Below are 21832 nucleotides of genomic sequence, written 5' to 3' on the forward strand. Positions count from 1 at the left end.
CACTATTCCCGGACTCCCCGAGTGCGAGAAATTTGAGAACGCAGCTCCCGTCGATCTCCCTCCCGCAAACCAACGGGCACGAGGGCCCGAAGCCCGCAAAGCCGGCCTACAGGCCGCCCCTCGGGCCTCTGCGCGGGGCCCTTCCCTGTAGGACGCCCAGTCCGCCGCCTAGAGAGGGGGGCGGGGTGGGCCACGGGCAGTGGCCTTCTGGATCCTTTCCAGCGGCCAAACAAGTCCCCGGGGTAAGGCCGGCGACAGAGCGCCTCGGACATCATTTGCTTTACACGGCTGCCACCCCGGTCCGGCGGCGGCGGCGGCCTTGGAGCCGCTTCCTCCAGGCCAGGCCAGGCCGCGACAGGCCGCGACGGGCCTTGGTGCCGCACTTCCGCCCGCTCCCGGCGTCCCGCTCGCCTGGGGGTCAAAGGGCCCCGGGCCCCTTCCGGGGTTCTGCCTCGGCCGCGTGCCGACCGCCACTCGCACCCTGAAAGGCAGAGGACAGGCATGGCGATGAGGCCTCGAGGCCGCAGGTGGCAGCCCGTCAGGCCCGCGTTCCCAAATGCAACCCGGGGAAAATGTAGCCCGGGAGGGAACGAGAGGGAACCGTCCACATGGGCCCCGCAGGCCTAGAGTGAATTATTTAAGCCGTTCCCGGTGTTTAAAGAGGTTTTTCAGTTTTTAAAGAATGTTGTAAAAAAATATCAGCCCTTGTTAACTCCCTCATTATATGCTTTTTTCTCTTCAGCCGAACAAGCCATATTTCCTGAAACTGAAGAGCTATGTAAGTGTTTAAACATGTGTCAAGTGTCTTATAAATAATACAAATTCATAAAGAAGAGGAGGAAATTTAACTGATACCTGAAGTACTTGGCGTAGCTACGTTTCACTCTCGGGTTATTTTTGGCTGTGGAATCGTAGTAAGGAGACTACTCAGGGATTATGTGGCACCTCATGGAGCCCTTCCCTTTTCTTTGCCTGCTCACTCTAAGTCTGTACTGTTCTCATCTAGAAATGCCTTTGTCCAGTCCATGGAAGAAGTTCAAGTGGTCTGCTGAGTCTGTATAATATAGAGGTCATACTTAACTCAGAATTTGGGAGTGACCCTTCCTGTCTTTTCCTCTTCGCCACCCCCCCCCCCAAGCCAAAGTGTCTGCCACTATGACATTGCTATGACATCCTGCACCCACCTTGTTAGAATGAAGGTTAGTGCTGCTTCTGGAAAAAAAAAAAAAAGAGAGAGAGAGAGAGAGACAATAGGAGAAATGAGGTCTGGGCTTTAATTTGGGATCTGGGCTAGCAAATCATTTCAGTTTTTGTATTCATTGTCTTACCTAGAAAAGCTGAAAAGAAGATGCTGCCCTAACATGGTCTGAGGTCCTCTGAGAAGCGTAAGTACAAAATGTTATTTTACAGTAAAATGACATGTGTTGTTGTTTTGAAATTAGATTGAACTTTAAGGTTACCTCCACACTTCAGTTTCTTGGATGATATTTTTCATATTGATTGCCATTTTGGGAAAGATTTCTGTGGGTATTCTATTTCTAGCTGTTTTTAAAATGTCTAAATGCACGTCAGGCATCTCTTGTGTGTACCTTTTCGCTGCTGCTTCTGGGTATAGCTGGTGAGGAATGTAATGGTAATATGGAGTTGCTAGAGCTCTGCAGTGTTCATTGTTGATTATCTGTGACATATGTTGTCACAGGCTTCCTAAATGGTCTGCAATGTACTTTGTCAATTGCTTTAATATAAAGAGGCCTTTTCATTTTTATTTATAGCCCTCTCTCTCCTTAGAGCTTAGATTTGAATCTAAGGTGGTCTGAGCTAGGAATAATGCCTAATTTCAGGAACTATGAGACACTCAAAATTACTCCTCTCCTCTAAGCGCCAAGACTTTGTTTCAAGATCAAGCTACCTAATCTTTTCTTTGCTTAAGATAATAAGTTTACTCTCAGGAGGTTTCTTAGTGTCTCACGTAAATAGATTTCAGGTAGTTGTCTTCTTGTTCTTGCAGAATTGCTCAGACATGTATGAACCTCAGTGATGAAAACAGACTGTATAGTTGGGGTTATTCCTCCTCCTAACAAATTCATTCGGAGTCAGATCTATATACACACTGATAAATTCCCAGGTTGGCAGATGAAAACTTTGCTGAGCTTAACAAATACCTTTTTGATGTTTAAACAGTCCCTAATAAGAATGCCAACCATCTGTTGAAAGCCAAACAATAAATGGTGAACAGAGTAGTCAATGCATAGATGATTTACTCATTTGTTATTTGTTCTTAAACATTAGCCAGTTGTCAACAAATTGATATCCAGGCACTCTTTGAGCCTGAGATAGGACATTTTGATCTTTTTCTTTATGTGCCACTCCCCATTCCATGAGAGAACATGGTGCTTCTTTATAAGAAAAGGTGTACAGCATTTACTACTTTTATCAGTAAATTTACTATAGTTATCAGGTAGTTTGTTCCTTAATGGTGGAGTTAAGGCAATTACATAAAATGCCTAAATAATACAAAGTAAATAAGGCTAGAGTACAGGGAATGACTAAATAATACGAAGTGTAATGAGTACCTTGAAAGGCATGTTTATAAATTTTTATAGAGTGTTCAGAGATGGATAAAATAATATCAGAAATTGTAGAAGATTATATACAGAGAACAATATTTAGGCTAGCAGCATTCTTATCAACATCAACAAGGGATGTCTGAAGACAAAGGACTACTATTTCAAAAGGGCTGAGAGAAAGTAACTATAACCCAGAATGCCATACCCAGCTAAGTCGTTATTTAAAAGTGAGGGCTAAATAAATATGTCTTCAGACCAAAAAAAAGTGGGAATTTACCACTCACTTTTGATAATGACTGTAAGAGGTTATAGTAGGAACAGAGGGGAAAAGTCTGTTAAATCTGGAAGGGGAGAGTGGACTGCAAGAGGAAATGGTGTATAAAGAAGTTGTTCACTGACGTGGGAAACTGAAAGAGGTATTGCATATATAAAATAATATAATGATTAGTTTAGGGTGTTTAAAACCATGATGGGAACACAACTTTCCCAAACTGGGAGAATCTGGTATGCCAGTTCATGATATAAACTCTTAGCAAACTAAGGAATAGAAGACTCTTCCTCAGCCAGATAAAGAGCGTATAGAAAATCCACAACTAACATAATACTCAAAGGAAAAAACTGAATACTTTTCCCCCTAAGATTGGGAACAAGATAAGGATGTCATCTCTCACCACTGCTATTCAACATTGTTTTAGAGGGCCTAGCCTCATAGCCAGTTGCAATAAGTTAAGAAAAAAGAAAGAAAAGGCATAAGGATTGGTAAAGAAGGTCATAAAATTTATTTGCAGAGGACATAGCTGTGTTGGTAGAAAATCTAAATGAATCTACAAACTATCAAAAGTAATAAGGGCATTTAGCAAGATTAACTAGATACAAGGTCAAAATACAAAAAAGTCCATTGTATTTCTGTATGTCAGAAAGACACAAATGGAAAAGGAAAATTTTAAGGTACCATTTGCAATAACATTAAAAAAGATAAGGGAAAAATCTAACACAGATATGAAGAGGGAAGTAAGTAACAATAATGAGCACAGAAATGAATGAACTAGGAATCAAAGAGGCAAATTGAGAAACTCAAGAAAATGAAAGTTGGTTCTCTGAAAAAAAATTCATAAAGTAGACAAACTTTTAATTAATTAAAAAATTAATTTTAAAAGGCACAAATGTACAATGCTGGGAGTTTTTTTTTTTAATTTTTATTTAAATTCTACTTAGTTAACAGCCAGTGCAATATTGGTTTCAAGAGTAGGATTCAGTGATTCATCACTTACATATGACACCCAGTGCTCATCGTAACAAGTGTCCTTAATACCCATCACCCATCTACACCATCTCCCACCCATCTCCCTCCATCATCCCTCAGCTCTTTCTCTATCATTAAGAGTCTCTTATGGTTTGTTTCCCCCCCTCATTTTTTTCCCCATATGTTCATCTGTTTTGTTTCTTGAATTTCACGTACGATGAAATCATATGGTATTTTCTCTGATGTATTTCACTTAGCATAACACACTGTAGCTCCATCCATGTCACTGCAAATGGCAAGATTTCACTCTTTTTGATGGCTGAGTATTATTTCATTGTATGTATGTGTGTGTATATATATACACACCATATTCTCCTTATCCATTCATCAGTCAGTGGACATTGGGGCTCTCTCCATAGTTTGGCTATTGTCGATAGTGCTTTTTTAAACGTTGGGGTGCATATATCCCTTCAAATCTGTATTTTTGTATCCTTTGGGTAAATCCCTAGTAGTGCAGTTGCTGGATTATGGGGTAGTTCTGGTTTTTTTTAATGTTTATTTTTGAGAGAGAGAGAGAGAGAGAGAGCGAGCAGGAGATGGAGGATCTGAAGCAGGCTCCACACTGTCAGCACAGAGCCTGATGCAGGGCTCAGACTCACGATCCATGAGATCATGGCTCAAGCCGAAGTTGGATGCTTAACTGACTGAGCCACCCAGGTGCCCTACGTAGTTCTGTTTTTAACTTTTTTGAGGAACCTCCATACTGTTCTCCAGAGCAGCTGCACCAGTTTGCATTCCCACCAACAGTACGAGAAGGTTCCTCTTTTTCTGCGTCCTTGCCAGCACCTGTTGTGTGTTGAGTTGTTAATGTTAGCCATTCTGACAGGTGTGAGGTGGTACCTCATCATGGTTTTGATTTGTATTTCCCTGATGATGAGTGATGTTGAGCATCTTTTCATGTGTCTGTTAGCCATCTGGATGTCTTCTTTGGAAAAATGTCTGTTTCATGTCTTCTGCCCATTTCTTCACTGGATTATTTGTTTTTTGGTGTTGAGTTTGTAAGTTCTTTATAGATTTTGGAAACTAACCCTTTGTAAGTTATGTCATTTGCAAATACTCCCATTCTGTCGGTTACCTTTTAGTTTAGTTTTTTTTAATGTTTATTTTTGAGAAAGAGAGGGAAAGAGAGAGAGAAAGTGCAGGAAAGGAGCAGAGAGAGAGGGAGACACAGAATCTGATGCAGTCTCCAGGCTTTGCACTGTCAGCACAGAGCCTGATGTGGGGCTTGAACTCACAAATGGTGAGAGCATGACCAGAGCCAAAGTTGGACGGTTAACTGATTATGATTAGGTCACCCAGGTGCCCCTAACTTTTAGTTTTGTTGATTGTTTCCTTGGTTTTTCAGGAGCTTTTTATCATGATGACATCCCAATAGTTCATTTTTGCTTTTGTTTCCCTTGCCTCTGGTGATGTGTCTAGTAAGAAGTTGCTCTGGTTGAGGTCAAAGAGGTTGCTGCCTGTGTTTTCCTCTAGGATTTTGATGGTTTCCCATCTCACATTTAGGTCTTTCATCCATTTTGAATTTGTTTTTGTATGTGGTATAAGAAAGTAATCCAGTTTCATTCTTTTGTATGTCGTTGTCCAGTTTTCCCAACACCATTTGCTGAAGAGACTGTCTTTCTTCCATCAGATATTCTTTCCAGCTTTGTCGAAGATTAGTTGACCATATAGTTTTGGGTCCATCTGGGTTTTCTATTCTATTCTATTGATCTATGTATCTGTTTTTGTGCTAGTACCATACTATCTTGATGACTACAGCTTTGTAATATAGTTTAAGGTATGGAATCATGATACCTCCAGCTCTGCTTTTCCTTTTCAGGATTGCTTTGGCTATTTGGGGTCTTGTGTGGTTCCATGCAAATTTTAGGATTTTTTGTTCTAACTCTGTAAAAAATACTGGTGGTATTTTGATAAAAATTGCGTTAAATGTGTAGATTGCTTTGGGTAGTATAGACATTTTAACAATGTTTGTTCTCCCAATCCATGAGCATGGAATGTTTTTCCATTTCTTTGTGTCCTCTTTGGTTTCTCTCATAAGTGTTCTATGGTTTTCAGAGTATAGATCTTGTGCCTTTTTGGTTAGGTTTATTGCTAGATATCTTATGGTTTTGGTGCAATTATAAATGGGATCGATTTCTTGATTTCTTTTTCTGCTGCTTCATTATTGGTGTATGGATATCAATGCTAGGAATTTTTAAAGGTGACAGAACTATAGATATAGCAGAGATTTTTCAAAATGATAAGAGAATTTAGGAACTTAGGTGGTATGGACAATTTCCTACAATAATATAACTTATCCAAAGTGAGTACAGCAGATGCTGCCAATTGACAATTCAAAATGCCGACTTCTTCCTCCTTTATTAACCTGATTTTCTTTGGAGTAATTTGTCCAAATAAAAACACTTCCCTAAATTCCTCTGTGGCTAGATGAGCCATGTGATACAGTTTTGGACAATGAGATGAAAGCTTTTGATTTCCTGATATGGGTGTTACAGTTTGTGCTTCAGTTTCTTTCTTATATAGAAAAAAGCAGCTATTTCGAGTCCAAAGTGTACCAAGTGTGAGGTGGAGGCCTCTAAGCTAAGGGTAGTGGAATGGAAAGTTAGAGCCTACTTTCCTGACAGCATTATTACAGAGCTGTGTCTTCTCTGGACATTTTTTATCTAGCCTTCTTGTTATGTGAGGAAAAAAAAATAGGCTCTTTTTTTTTTTTTTAATGCTTTATTTATTTTGCAAGAGAGAAACACACACAGAATGTGAGTGGGGGAGGGACAGAGAGAGACACACAGAATCCAAAACAGGTGCCAGGCTCTGACCTGTTAGCAGAGAGCCTGACTTGGGGGCCAGAACTCGGGAGCCAAGAGATCATCACTTGAGCTGAAGTCAGATGTTTAACTGACTGAGCCACCCAAGCAACCCAAGAATCTGATTCTTGATTTCGGCTTGGGTCATGATCTCATTGTTTGTGAGTTTGAGCCCCACGTTGGGCTCTGTGCTGACAGTGTGGAGCCTGCTTGGGATTTTCTCTCTCTCCCTCTTTATCTGCTCCTCCCCCGCTTGCGCTTTGTCTCTCAAAAATAAATAAATAAACATTAAAAGATAAAAAATAAAAATTTTCACAGTAAAACATACCATGGCTATAATGCTTTTATTTTTATTTATTTTTTTTTTAATTTTTTTTCAACGTTTTTTATTTATTTTTGGGACAGAGAGAGACAGAGCATGAACGGGGGAGGGGCAGAGAGAGAGGGAGACACAGAATCGGAAACAGGCTCCAGGCTCCGAGCCATCAGCCCAGAGCCCGACGCGGGGCTCGAACTCACGGACCGCGAGATCGTGACCTGGCTGAAGTCGGACGCTTAACCGACTGCGCCACCCAGGCGCCCCTATTTTTATTTATTTTTTAAATATTTTATTTTTTATTTTTTAAAATTTACATCCAAATTAGTTAGCATATAGTGCAACAATGATTTCAGGAGTGGATTCTTTAGTGCCCTTTACCCATTTAGCCCATCCCCCCTCCCACAACCCCTCCAGTAATCCTCAGTTTGTTCTCCATATTTATGAGTCCCTTCTGTTTTGTCCCTTGCCCTGTTTTTATATTATTTTTGTTTCCCTTCCTTTATGTTCATCTGTTTTGTCTCTTAAAGTCCTCATATGAGTGAAGTCATATGATTTTTGTCTTTCTCTGACTGACTAATTTCACTTAGCATAATACCCTCCAGTTCCATCCACGTAGTTGCAAATGGCAAGATTTCATTTTTTTTGATTGCTGAGTAATACTCCATTGTGTGTGTGTGTGTGTGTGTGTGTGTGTGTGTGTGTGTCTATAACACATCTTTTTTATCCATTCATCCATCGATGGACATTTGGGCTCTTTCCATACTTTGGCTATTGTTGATAGTGCTGCTATAAACATGGGGGTGCATGTGTCCCTTTGAAACAGCACACCTGTATCCCATGGATAAATGCCTAGTAGTGCAATTGCTGGGTTGTAGGGTAGTTCTATTTTTAGTTTTTTGAGGAACCTCCCTATGTTTTCCAGAGTGATTGCACGAGCTTGCATTCCCACCAACCATGCAAAAGAGATCCTCTTTCTCCACATCCTCGCCAACATGTGTTGTTGCCTGAGTTGTTAATGTTAGCCATTCTGACAGGTGTAAGGTGGTATCTCATGGTGGTTTTGATTTGTATTTCCCTGATGATGAGTGATGTTGAGCATTTTTTCATGTGTCGGTTGGCCATCTGGATGTCTTCTTTGGAGAAGTGTCTATTCATGTCTTTTGCCCATTTCTTCACTGGATGATTTGTGTTTTGGGTGTTGAGTTTGATAAGTTCTTTATAGATTTTGGATACTAACCCTTTATCTGATGTCATTTGCAAATATCTTTTCCCATTCTGTCAGTTGCCTTTTAGTGTTGCTGATTGTTTCCTTTGCTGTGCAGAAGCTTTTTATTTTGATGAGGTCCCAGTAGTTAATTTTTGCTTTTGTTTCCCTTGCCTCTGGAGACGTGTTGAGTTAAAAGAAGTTGCTGTGGCCAAGATCAAAGAGGTTTTTGCCTGCTTTCTCCTTGAGGATTTTGATGGCTTCCTGTCTTACGTGGAGGTGTTTCATCCATTTTGAGTTTATTTTTGTGTATGGTGTAAGAAAGTGGCCCAGGTTTGTTCTTCTGCATGTTGCTGTCCAGTTTTCCCAGCACCACTTGCTGAAGAGACTGTCTTTATTCCATTGGATATTCTTTCCTGCTTTGTCAAAGATGAGTTGGCCATACATTTATGGGTCCATTTCTGGGTTCTCTATTCTGTTCCATTGATCTGAGTGTCTGTTCTTATGCCAGTACCATACTGTCTTGATGATTACAGCTTTGTAGTATAGCTTGAAGTCTGAGATTGTGATGCCTCCTGCTTTGGTTTCCTTTTTCCAGATCTCTTTGGCTATTCGGGGTCTTTTCTGGTTCCATACAATTTTAGGATTATTTGTTCTCGATCTGTGAAGAATGCTGGTGTTATTTTGATAGGGATTGCATTGAATATGTAGATTGCTTTGGGTAGTATTGACATTTTAACAATATTTGTTCTTCCTATCCAGGAGCATGGAATCTTTTTCCATTTTTTTGTGTCTTCTTCAATTTCTTTCATAAGCTTTCTACAGTTTTCAGTGTATATATTTTTCACCTCTTTGGTTAGACTTATTCCTAGGTATTTTATGGTTTTTGGTGCAACTGTAAATGGGATCGATTCCTTGATTTCTCTTTCTGTCACTTCATTGTTGGTGTGTAGGAATGCAACCGATTTCTGTGTGTTGATTTTATATCCTGCAACTTTGCTGAATTCATGAATCAATTCTAGCAGTTTTTTGGTGGAATCTTTTGGGTTTTCCACATAGAGTATCATGTCATCTGCGAAGAATGGAAGTTTGACCTCCTCCTGGCTGATTTGGATGCCTTTTATTTCTTTGTGTTGTCTGACTGCAGAGGCTAAGACTTCCAATACTATGTTGAATAACAGTGGCAAGAGTGGACATCCCTGTCTTGTTCCTGACCTTAGGGGGAAAGCTCTCAGTTTTTCCCCATTGAGGATGATATTAGTGTTGGGCCATTCATGTATATAGCTTTTATGATCTCGAGGTATGCTCCTTCTATCCCTACTTTCTTGAGGGTTTTTATGAAGAAAGGATACTGTATTTTGTTAAATGCTTTTTCTGCATCTATTGAGAGGATCATATGGTTCTTGTCCTTTATTTTATTGATGTGATGAATCACGTTAATTGTTTTGCGGATATTGAACCATCCCTGCATCCCAGGTATAAATCCCGCTTGGTCGTGGTGAATAATTTTTTTAATGTATTGTTGGATCCGGTTGGCTAATATCTTGTTGAGGATTTTTGCATCCATGTTCATCAGAGAAATTGGTCTATAGTTCTCCTTTTTAGTGGGGTCTCTGGTTTTGGAGTCAAGGTAATGCTGGCTTCATAGAAAGAGTTTGGAAGTTTTCCTTCCATTTCTATTTTTTGGAACAGCTTCAAGAGAATAGGTGTTAACTCTTCCTTAAATGTTTGGTAGAATTCCCCTGGAAAGCCATATGGCCCTGGACTCTTGTTTTTTTGGGAGATTTTTGATTACTAATTAGATTTCCTTACTGGTTATGGGTCTGTTCAAATTTTCTATTTCTTCCTGTTTCAGTTTTGGTAGTGTATATGTTTCTAGGAATTTGTCCATTTATTCCAAATTGCCCATTTTATTGGTATATAATTGCTCATAATATTCTCTTATTATTGTTTTTATTTCTGCTGTGTTGGTTGTGATCTGTCCTCTTTCATTCTTGATTTTTTTTTTTTAATTTTTTTTTTCAACGTTTTTTATTTATTTTTGGGACAGAGAGAGAGACAGAGCATGAACGGGGGAGGGGCAGAGAGAGAGGGAGACACAGAATCGGAAACAGGCTCCAGGCTCCGAGCCATCAGCCCAGAGCCTGACGCGGGGCTCGAACTCACGGACCGCGAGATCGTGACCTGGCTGAAGCCGGACGCTCAACTGACTGCGCCACCCAGGCGCCCCTCATTCTTGATTTTATTTATTTGTCTCCTTTTCTTTTTCTTTTTGACCAAACTGGCTAGTGGTTTATCAATTTTGTTAATTCTTTCAAAGAACCAGCTTCTGGTTTCACTGATCTGTTCTACTGTTTGTTTTTTTTGTTTGTTTGTTTGTTTCAATAGCATTAATTTCTGCTCTAATCTTTATTATCTCCTGTCTTCTGCTGGTTTTGGGTTTTATTTGCTGTTCTTTTTCCAGCTCCTTAAGGCGTAAGTTTAGGTTGTGTATCTGAGATCTTTCTTCCTTCTTTAGGAAGGCCTGGATTGCTATATACTTTCCTCTTATGACCGCCTTTGCTGCATCCCAGAGGTTTTGGGTTGTGATGTTACCATTTTCATTGACTTCCATATACTTTTTAATTTCCTCTTTAACTTCTTGGTTAGGCCATTCATTCTTCACTAGGACTTCACTAGGACTTCAGTCTCCAAGTATTTGTTACCTTCCCAAATTTTTTCTTGTGGTCGATTTCGAGTTTCGTAGCGTTGTGGTCTGAAAATATGCATGGTATGATCTCGATCTTTTTGTACTTACTTAGGGCTGATTTGTGTCCCAGTATGTGGTCTATCGTGGAGAACGTTCCGTGTGCACTGGAGAAGAATGTATATTCTGCTGCTTTAGGATGAAATGTTCTGAATATATCTGTTAAGTCCATCTGGTCCAGTGTGTCATTCAAAAGCCATTGTTTCCTTGTTGATTTTTTGATTAGATGATGTGTCCATTGCTGTGAGTGGGGTGTTGAAGTCTCCTACTATTATGGTATTATTATTGATGAGTTTCTTTATGTTTGTGATTAATTGATTTATATATTTGGGTGTCCCACATTTGGCGCATAAATGTTTACAATTGTTAGGTCTTCTTGGTGTATAGACCCCTTGATTATGATGTAATGACCTTATGCATCTCTTTTTTTTAAAAAATTTTTGATGTTTTTATTTATTTCTGAGACAGAGAGAGACAGAGCATGAGCAGGGGAGGGGCAGAGAGAGAGGGAGACACAGAATCTGAAGCAGGCTCCAGGCTCCGAGCCGTCGGCACAGAGTCCGACGCGGGGCTCGAACTCACGAACCATGAGATCATGACCTGAGCTGAGTCAGATGCTTAACTGACTGTGCCACCCAGGCACCCCTTCAGTGTTTATTTTTGAGAGAGAGTGAGCAGGGGAGGGGCAGAGAAAGAGGGAGACATAGCATCTGAAGCACGCTCTAGGATCTGAGCTGTCAGCACAGAGCCTGACGTAGGGCTTAAACCCACGAACGATGAGATCATGACCTGAGCCAAAGTCATGCTTAACCAACTGAGCCACCCAGGCAATCCTATAATATAAAAATTCTAAATAAAACATGAGCAGATTAAATGTGGCATGTATAAAAAACACAATTTTGGTTAAGGAGGAATTTATTCCAAGAGTTCAAGGATGGTCTAACAGTAGAAAACTTACTGATATAATCTACCACATTTACAAATTAAAGAAAACGATAAGATCATCTCAAAAGATTCAGAAAAAGCTTTGGTAAGATTCAAAATTTATTTGTAATGCAAATGATATACATATCTATGTAGGGATGATAAAAGAATTTCTGTTAACATGATAAAGGGTATCCCATAAAACTCTGAGTAAGCATCAGAAAGTGTTCTCCTCCAAATCAGGAACAAGACAAAAATGCAAATTTCACGATTTCTGTTTCATATTTTACTGAAGATATTATCTAGGGCAATAAGAAAAGGAAGTGAAAAACAGAGGGACTAAAAAGGAAAATTTAAGTAGTTGTTTTTTTAAGGTTATTTATTTATTTTGAGGAAGAGATAGAAAGAAAACGTGTGTGTGTGTGCACATACCCGCACACATGCACTCATGAGGAGGGTGGCAGAGAGAGGGAGAGAGATTCCTAGGCAGGCTCTGCACTGTGAGTGCAGAGCCCAACTCAGGGTGTGGCTTAATCTCACGAGCCACGATATCATGACCTGAGCGGAAATTAACCTTAACCTACTGAACCACCCAAGCTCTCCTAGGCTTATATAGAAAATCTAAGAAAACCAAACCATTAAAATTAGTAAGAGAATTCAGCAAAATTATAGATTACAGGATAAGTATACAGAAGACCAACAATAAACAAGTTGTGCCAACAATAAATAAGTTGAAAATTCAGTTAAAAAAATACCATATGATGGCATGCCTGGCTGGCTCAGTCAGTAGAACATGCAACTCTTGGTCTTAAGATTGTGAGTTTGAGCCCCACATTGGGTATAGAGATTACTTTATTATTTTTAGTATTTTTAAAATCTTTTTTTTTAAGTTTATGTATTTTGAGAGAGAGGGAGAGTGTGTGTGAGCAGAGAGGGACAGAGAGAAAGAGAGAGGGAGAGATAGAATACCAATAAGGCTCCACGCCATCAGCGCAGAGTCTGACATGGGGCTCAATCTCATGAACTGCAAGATTATGACCTGAGCATGGTTGTGCATATGTATGTGTATAATTTGATAGGTGGATGTTAAAATTTAAATGGCAGAGTAAAATGTCAAGAATTGCCAAGATAATTTTGAAAAATAATGAGGTATTTGTACTGCCAAATGTAAAGTTTGATGTAAAGTGTTAGTAATTATAGGGATGTGACATTGGGACAAACCTGTAAGCAATGGAACAGACCACAGTCATGTATCGGTAGTAATTTGGTATATAACACAGGTGATACTATAAATCAGTGGGATGGTATATTCAATAAGTAGTACTGAAACAATCAGCTAACTGCATAGAAAAACTACAGATCCTTACCCCGACTGTACATAAACCACATTCTAGTATTAAAATCTCAATTTTAAAAACAAAACTGAAAACATTTTTAGAAAAAAAATACAGGAGAATACCTTTATGATCTCAAGAGAGATTTTTTTATACTAGACACAAAGAGCAATCATCCTAAAATAATTACTATCTCTGTGTTATCTAAGAAATTGTTTTTAAACATACTTGGCATATTTGGTCAAGTTTCTATTAAAAAAAAAAAAGATACCCCAAATGCGGTCACCTATTAGATAGAAATTTAATTCTTTTTCATGTACTACTTTAAGTTAGATAGATGGACTTTGGTCCATGAAGCCATGAAGCCTAGTTGCACAGCTTTCTTACCCTTAACACATAGCTTGCAAGGTACGGTAGTTTTTAGCATTTAACCAGACAGTGTGAAAGAAGGTGAAGAGACAGCAATTGAACACATATGTGCTTAATATTCGAAGGCTTATACCCAGAAGCAACACACATTATTTTCAGGCACATTCCGTTATTGGCAACTGAGTCACCAAGCTGCAAGGGAGGATGGGAAATGTAGCTTAGCTCAATAGACATATGTCTGGCTCCAGCTCTTATTGTGGGAGAAGGGGGAAATGGCTGTTGACCTCACTGGAGTGGATGAAATGGTCACTACAGCTTGTTGTGCTCTGGACCATGCACTTCCCTTTCTGGCCTCAGTACCCAGTGGCCAGCACTCGGTAGAATCTATTAAAAATAGGCCCCAATGCAAAGGCTAAAGTAGGCTTACCCCCAAGAACAGCAAAAAGAGCCTTTCTGCCCATGGACACTACTACGTAAGCATCACTAAAGTCCCTCCACCCAGTGCCGTCATGTCTAAGTCAGAGTCTCTCAAAGAGTCTGAACAGCTACTGAAACTCTTCACTGGAGGTTTGAGCTTTGAAACAATCGACGAGAGTCTGAGAAGCCATTTTGAGCAATAGGGACCACTCATGGACTGTGTGGTGATGAGAGGTCCAAAAACCAACCACTCCAGAGGCTTTGGGTTTGTTGTGTACGCCACTGTGGAGGGGGTTGGATGCAGCCATGAATGCACAGCCACAAAGCAGATGGAAGAGTTGTGGAACCAAAGAGGTCTGTTTCAAGAGAAGATTCTCAAAGACTTGGGGCCCACTTAACTGTGACAAAGATTTGTGTTGGTGGAATTAAAGAAAACACTGAAGAATGTCACCTAAGAGATCATTTTGAACAGTATGGGAAAATTGAAGTGATTGAAATCATGACTGATAGAGGTAGTGGCAAAAAGAGAGGCTTTGCTTTTGTAACATTTGATAACCGTGACTCTGTAGACAAATTGTCATTCAAAAATACCATACTGTTGGGGCACTTGGGTAGCTCAGTTGGTTAAGCCTCCAACTCCTGATTTCAGCTCAGGTCATGATCTCATGGTTCATGGGTTTGAACCCCGTGTGGGGCTCTGGGCTGATGGCATGGAGCCAGCTTGGGATTCTCTCTCTCTCATTGTCTCTCTGTGTGTGTGTGTGTGTGTCTGAGCCTCACCCCCATCAAAATAAATAAGCTTAAAAAACAAACAAACCAACACACCAACCCCCCAAATACCATACTGTGAATGGCTACAACTGTGAAATAAGGAAAGATCTATCTAAGCAATAGATTCATCTAGCTAAAGAGGTTGAAACGGCTCTGGAAACTTTGGTGATGGTCACAGAGGTGGTTTAGGTGCGAATGACAACTTTGGTTGTGAAGGAAACTTCAGTAGATGAGGTGGGTTTGGTGACAGTTGAGGTGGTGGTGGATATGGTGGCGGTGAGGTGGCTATAATGGATTTAGTAATGAGCAAAGCAACTCTGGAGGTGGTGGAAGCTATCATGATTTTGGCAGTTACAACAATCAGTCTTCAAATTTTGGACCCATGAAAGGAGGAAGTTTTGGAGACAGAAGCTCTGGACCCTATGGTGGTAGAAGCCAATACTTTGCCAAACCACAAAACCAAGGTGGCTGTGTAGGTTCCAACAGCAGCAGCTATGGCAGTGGCAGAAGGTTTTAAATATGGCCAAGAAACAGAGCTTAGCAGGAGAGGAGAGCCAGTGAAGTGACAGGGGAAGCTACAGATCTGTGGACTCTGCCAAACACAGTGGTGGCAGGGCCTAGCAGCTACAAAGAAGACAAGACTCAATGTGCATGGGCAAAGAAGACAAGATATTTTAGACAAGACTCAATGTGTATGGGCAAAAACCTTGAGGACTGTTATTTGTGAGTAATTGTATAACAGGTTATTGTAGTTTCTGTTCTGCGGAAAGTGTAAAACATTCCAACAAAGGGTTTTAATGTAGGTTTTTTTGTTTTTGTTTTTGTTTGCACTCATGCTGTTGATTGCTAAATATAATAGTCTGATCATGACACTAAGTAAATGTGTCTTTAAAAAAAGAGGGGGGCACCTGGGTGTCTCAGTCAGTTAAGTGTCTGACTCTTGGTTTTGGCTGAGGTCATGATCTCACAGTTTGTGAGTTTGAGCCCTGCATCAGGCTCTGTGCTGACACTGGGGAGCCTGCTTGGGATTCTTTCGCTGCCTCTCTCTCTGCCCTGTCTCCACCCCTCTCACACATGCTCTTTCTCCCTCAAAATAAATAAACATTAAAAAAAATAAACTTAAAATAGTTTTTGTGATGTCGCATTTTAGTGAAATTTTCTGAGTTCTACAACTTCCATTTTTTGAGTTGCTTAAATTTCTATCCTAATGAGTAGCAACTCAGTTAAATGTTTCTCTTTTTTTAAAGATTTTTCAAAAAATATTTTATTTTATTTATTTATTTTTATTTTTTTATTTTAGTGAGAGAGAGAGAGTGCATATGCTGGGGAGTGGGGCAGAAGGAGAGAGAGAAGAGACTCTTAAGCTGAGTGTAGAGGCCAACGTGGGGCTTGATCCCAAGACCCTGGGATCATGACCTGACTTGAAATCAAGAGTCAGACGTTCAACCCACTGATCCACCCAGGTGCACCTAAGATTTTATTTTTCAGCAATCGAACTTAATCCAAAGACTAACAGTCACATGCTCTAACAACTGGGACAGCCAGATACCCCTGTAAATATTTCTTCTTTGTGATCCAAAATGGTCTTAGTTTATTTTAATTAAGAAAAAGAATGTCTTTATTTTTCTCTTCTCTTCTCTTCTCTTCTCTTCTCTTCTCTTCTCTTCTTTTCTTTTAAGTCCAGTATAGTTAACATACACAGTGTTGTATTAGTTTCAGGTGTAGAATATAGCGGTTCAGCACTTCCGTACATCACCCAGTGCTCATCACAAGAAGTGCACTCCTTAATCCCTGTCACTTATTCCACCCATCCACCTACCTTCCTCCCCTCTGGTAACCATCAGTTTGTTCTTTGTAGTTAAGAGTATGCTTCTTGGCTTGTCTCTCTTTTTCCTTTGCTCATTTGTTTTTTAAATTTTGCATATGAGTGAAATCATAGGGTATTTGTCTTTCTCTGACTGACTTTTTTTTTACTTAGTATTACATACTCTCTAGCTCCATCCATGTTGTTGCAAATGGCAGGATTTTATTCTTTTTATGGCTGAATAATATTCCGTTGTAGAAATAAACCACATCTTAAAAAAATTTTAATGTTTCTTTTTGAAGGAAGGGGGCAGAGAAAGAGGGAGACACAGAATCTGAAACAGACTCCAGGGTCTGAGCTGTCATCACAGAGCCCGACTCGAGGCTCAACCTCATGAACGGTGAGATCCTGACTTGAGCCGAAGTCAAACACTTAACCAATTGAGCCACCCAGGCTCCCCGATATACCACATCTTCTTTATCCATTCGTTTATCGATAGAACACTTGGGCTGCTTCCATCATTTGCTATCGTAAATAATGCTGCTGGTAGAATGTCTTGCTGTAGATAAACAAATGAGTTCTCAAAAATAAATTTCAAAAGAATGTATTTGTGTAAAAAACATACTCTTATAGTAAAACTTTAGAATTCTCTTAGCAAATTTATGGATTTTTTATTTTACCGAATTTAAATAAAGCAGTAGTTGCATTGCTAAAAGTTGTGTTAGGTTACTTGGAGTTTTCTTTTACCATCTTCTGTGTATTTCTCATCTCACACTGGAATGTTCTTCCATTTGCATTATCAATGCAGAGAAAAGGAAAGCAAGTCAACTATACTTGGCCCTTGAGATTAGGGGGCAATCTTATTGAGTTGTTAATATACCAGAACAGGCCACAATAAAATGTTTTGGCTATGAAAAATATAGATGAGTACAACTTTAAACATCAATTAAAAATATGTACAGGGGCACCTGGGTGGCTCAGTCGGCTAAGCTTCTGACTTTGGCTCAGGTCATGATCTCCCCGTTGACTAGTTTGAGGGCCCCGCATCAGGCTCTGTGCTGACAGCTCGGAGCCTGGAGCCTGCTTCAGATTCTGTGTCTCCCTCTCTCTCTGCCCCTCCTCCGCTCATGCTGTGTCTTTCTCTCTCTCAAAAATAAATGTAAACATTAAAAAAAAAATAAGTACAAAAAAAAATAAAAATAAAAAAATAAGTACAAATAATAAAAACTTACGTGTAGCAATAAATACAACAAGCAATGTGAAAAGACATATGACTAAGTGGGAAAAATATTTGCAATTCATATTTGCAAAGCAATAAGATCCCTAAAATATAAAGCGTTTTAGAAATAAATCAAGACCAGAGCAACAACCCAGTAGAAAAATGTAGAAAATATTTTAACAGATAGTTCAGAAAAAGAAATCTTTTAAATATGTGAAAAGATGTTCAGTTTCACACACAAATTAAAGCCATACTGAGATAAATCATTTTTCACCTATGAAATGGGCAGAACTTCAAAAGTTTGTTAACACACTTTGTTAGAGAGATGGTGAGGAAATAGGCGTGTTGCTGGTAGAAGTACAAAAAGGTACAAACTTTATGGAGGCAAACTTGTTAATATGTAGAAGGTTTACATTTGGTTTACTCTTGTGCTAGTTTCCTGTTGTTGCTGTAACACATTAGTATGAATTTAGTCACTTAACTGACACATTTATTATAGTCCTAGAGGTCAGAAATCTGAGATGGCTCTATAGGGCTGCATTCCTTCTGGAGATTCTAGGAGAGTATTTATTTGTCCTTTTTAGTTTCTAGAGACCATGTATATTCCTTGGTTCATGGCCCCTTCTCTGTCTTCAAAGGCAGTAGTATAGCATCTTTCCTCTCAGACCTGCCTTACTCTATGTGGACCTTCATGATTACATCAAGCCCACCCAGACAATTTGGGGTAGAAGTAAGGAGGTCCATAACTTAATCATATTTGTAGAGTTTCTTTTTTATGTAAGGTAACATGTTCACAGGATCCTGGGATTAGGATGTCCACACCTTTAGAGGCCCTTTTTCTGTCTGCCACACCCTTTGACAAAATATTTCCACTTGTAGAAATCCATCTCGCAGATACATCTACATATATGAGGATATCATTGCTTCTAATAGCCAAAGATTGGAAACAACATGTCCTGTAATAGGGGTCTGGTTAAATAAACAATGGTACACCCACTAAGTCAATAGAATGTAACTATAAAAGAGAATGAGGACAATCTAAATGCCCCGATATAGAGAGATCTCAGATGTATTGAAAAGTGAAAAAGGCAAACAGCTGAAGACAGTATCTATTATGCTACCTTTTTTTAAAGGGTAAAATATGTTTTGCTTGTGTTGCATAAATGCTGGATAATGACATGGGGCTTGAACCCATGGACCAGGAGATCATGACCTGAACCGAAGTCGGACACTTAACTGACTGAGCCACCCAGGCGCCCTATCAATTAAACATTTTTATCTTTTGTTTTTTCCTAATTTTTTGTTTTGAGACCTTCCTTCCTTCCTTCTTTTCTTTCTTTCTTTTTCTTTCTCTCTCTCTCCATTCCTTTCTCTATCCCTCCCTTCCTTCCTTCGCTCTTAAGTAATCTCTACACCAAGTGTGGGGCTCAAACTCACAATCCTGAGATCAGGAGTTGCATTCTCTACTGGCTGAGCCAACCAGGTGCCCCTGTTTTGAGACTTTTCAAACATATTTACATGAGTAATTTGACATCATGAACTTTCGCCCCAGCATGCACCTGCTAAGATTAAGGACATCCTCCGTTATAAATGTACTACCATTATCACAACTTAGTTAACGTCTAATATCCAGTTCATATTCAGATTTATCCAGTTGTTTCAACAAATGCTCTTTATAGCTTAATAAAGATACAAAGTTTTGGGGCGCCTGGGTGGCTCAGTCGGTTAAGCGTCCGACTTCGGCTCAGGTCACGATCTCGCGGTCCGCGGGTTCGAGCCCCGCGTCGGGCTCTGGGCTGATGGCTCAGAGTCTGGAGCCTGCTTCAGATTCTGTGTCTCCCTTTCTCTCTGCCCCTCCCCCGTTCATGCTGTGTCTCTCTCTGTCTGAAAAATAAATAAACGTTAAAAAAAAATTAAAAAAAAAGGTACAAAGTTTCTACATTGTTATCTCTTTAGGCTTTTTTGGTCTAGAATAGTTCCTCACTTTTCATTTTCTTTTCATAACATTAATAGTAAATATTTTTGAAAGGTCCAGACTACTTTTCATTTAGTATGTCTAACATTCTGTGTTTGTTTCCTCATGACATCATTTAACCCGTTATATCACTTCTTTTTTTTTATGTTTATTTATTTATTTTGAGGGGGGGGAGGGGCAGAGAGGGAGGGAGAGAGAATTATAAGTAGTCTCCATGCTCAGTGTGGAGCCCCATGTAGGGCTCAACCTCACTGCGAGAACATGACCTGAGCCAAAATCAAGAGTCGGTCGCCCAACTGACTGAGGCACTCAGGCGTCCCATCACTTCTCATTTGTATAAACTTGCTATAAATCTGGAGGTTTGATTAGGCTCAGGTTAAGTACATAATGTCATTTTGTTCCGTTATTAGTGATGCTGCATTTGGTCACTTGGTTAAGGTGGTGATTGTCAGTTCTCTGTCTCATAAAGGTACCTTTTCTCCTTTGTAGTTAAAAGTAATCTATGGAGAGATCCCACTGTGGAAATATGCCTTCACCCAAAGAATAAACATACATTTAATTGTCTTATTTGGCTTGCCCTGATGTAGGGTTGATTCATTTTTATAGGCTCAAGATCAGAAGACACTTCCATTTAGAATAGTGGCTCTCAACGGGGGGTAATTTTGCCCCACAGGGAACATTTGGGGATGTCTAGAGACATTTTTGGTTGTCACAACTGAGAGGAGGTGCACGCTACTAGCATCTAGTGAGTAGAGGCCAGAGATGCTTTCTGTATCTTACATTGTACAGGAAAGCCCCCATAGCAAAGAATTATTTGGCCCAAAATGTCAGTAGTTCTGTTGAGAAACCTTGACTGACCTAGATGTAGAATTAAGCTTCTTTCTCACACACAGTTCATTTCGGAGACACTAGTAAAATTTTAGAGCCTATCTTCAGTGGTGGTAGAAACCAAGCAGATGTTAGAGTCCATCATAATTTTACCATATTTCAAAAGCAGGCAGATTTTTACTTCCCACCTGTGGTGTCTTTCCTTTTCCTTTTCTTTTTATAGGTATATTTTCAAGAAAGATTTAAATTCCTTTTCTCTACTTTTTTTTTAAAAAAGATTTTATTTATAAGTAATCTCTGCACCCAGTGTGGGGCCTGAACCCACAACCCCAACAGCGAGAGTCACATGTTCCATTAACTGGGCCAGCCAGGTGCCCTGCTTTTCTCTACTCTTAATAAATTAATAACATAAGGACAAAAAGATGAAAACTCTAGAATTGACACATTGAAGCATTTTTGTCTGTTTTTTTGTTTCCTAGAAGATTTTGTAATGTCATCTTAAAAGCCCCAGTACCAGGAAAGAAAAATAGAGAAAGAGAAATATTAAGTTAAGAATTCACTGTTACAAAAATGGCCCAGAAAGAGTAACCAGAGTTCAAGAAGGGTCAGGGGAGTGCAGAGGGCATTTCCACTCTCACACCTGTAAGTTATTAATGACCTTTGAAGTGATTGTTGATGGAAGCACTTGTACATTTGAGCTGCTTCATATGTATACTTAGTGTGTTCAGAGAACTGCCTAGCTTCTGGAGCCCTGAAATATCTTCAAGCTGCATCAGAGATCAAACGGCAAAATCCATGACTTGGGAATATCACGTAGCCATGTGACATATGGAAGGATCCAGAGGATGGGAACCAATGCCTACATAACTACTCGGTATATTTTTAACTCTGAGAGATTTAGCATTGTTTCCATACCTTTTAAAATAGCAATCTCAGAAAATAATGTCCCAAAGTTTCAAGATAAAGTAGTAAGAGGTAAAGTTTTTATACATTTATTTTGGGTTCCTATTCTTAAAAGGTTAGAACATAAGTGCCTTATTTTCATTCAAGTTGTCATTGGATAGCTTGTACAGCATTTGTTTGTTTTAGGTTTTGAACTCCTGGGACAAGGACATTGCCTTTCCCTATTAAGAGCTGAGTCAACAGTTTTGTTTGCACTTAACAAATAGGGAATCACCCAAGTCTGACTTCTCTTTCCTGTGCCATGGAGTGAGCACATGAATGCATCCAGCAGCTGTAGTTACATTT

General features: G+C 39.6%; 1 protein-coding gene across 1 annotated transcript in view; it reads left to right on the forward strand.

Moving 5' to 3' along the window:
- The first annotated feature begins 1315 nt into the window (after positions 1–1315).
- PCCA (propionyl-CoA carboxylase subunit alpha) overlaps positions 1316–21832 on the forward strand; it is a 483211-nt gene continuing 462694 nt past the window's right edge. The window contains exon 1 of the mRNA XM_049647162.1: positions 1316–1385. The gene's annotated coding sequence lies outside the window, so the exon portion shown is untranslated. The remainder of the gene's footprint in view (positions 1386–21832) is intronic.

The sequence above is a fragment of the Panthera uncia genome, assembly GCF_023721935.1.
Source record: "Panthera uncia isolate 11264 chromosome A1 unlocalized genomic scaffold, Puncia_PCG_1.0 HiC_scaffold_16, whole genome shotgun sequence".
Classification (NCBI taxonomy): domain Eukaryota; kingdom Metazoa; phylum Chordata; class Mammalia; order Carnivora; family Felidae; genus Panthera; species Panthera uncia.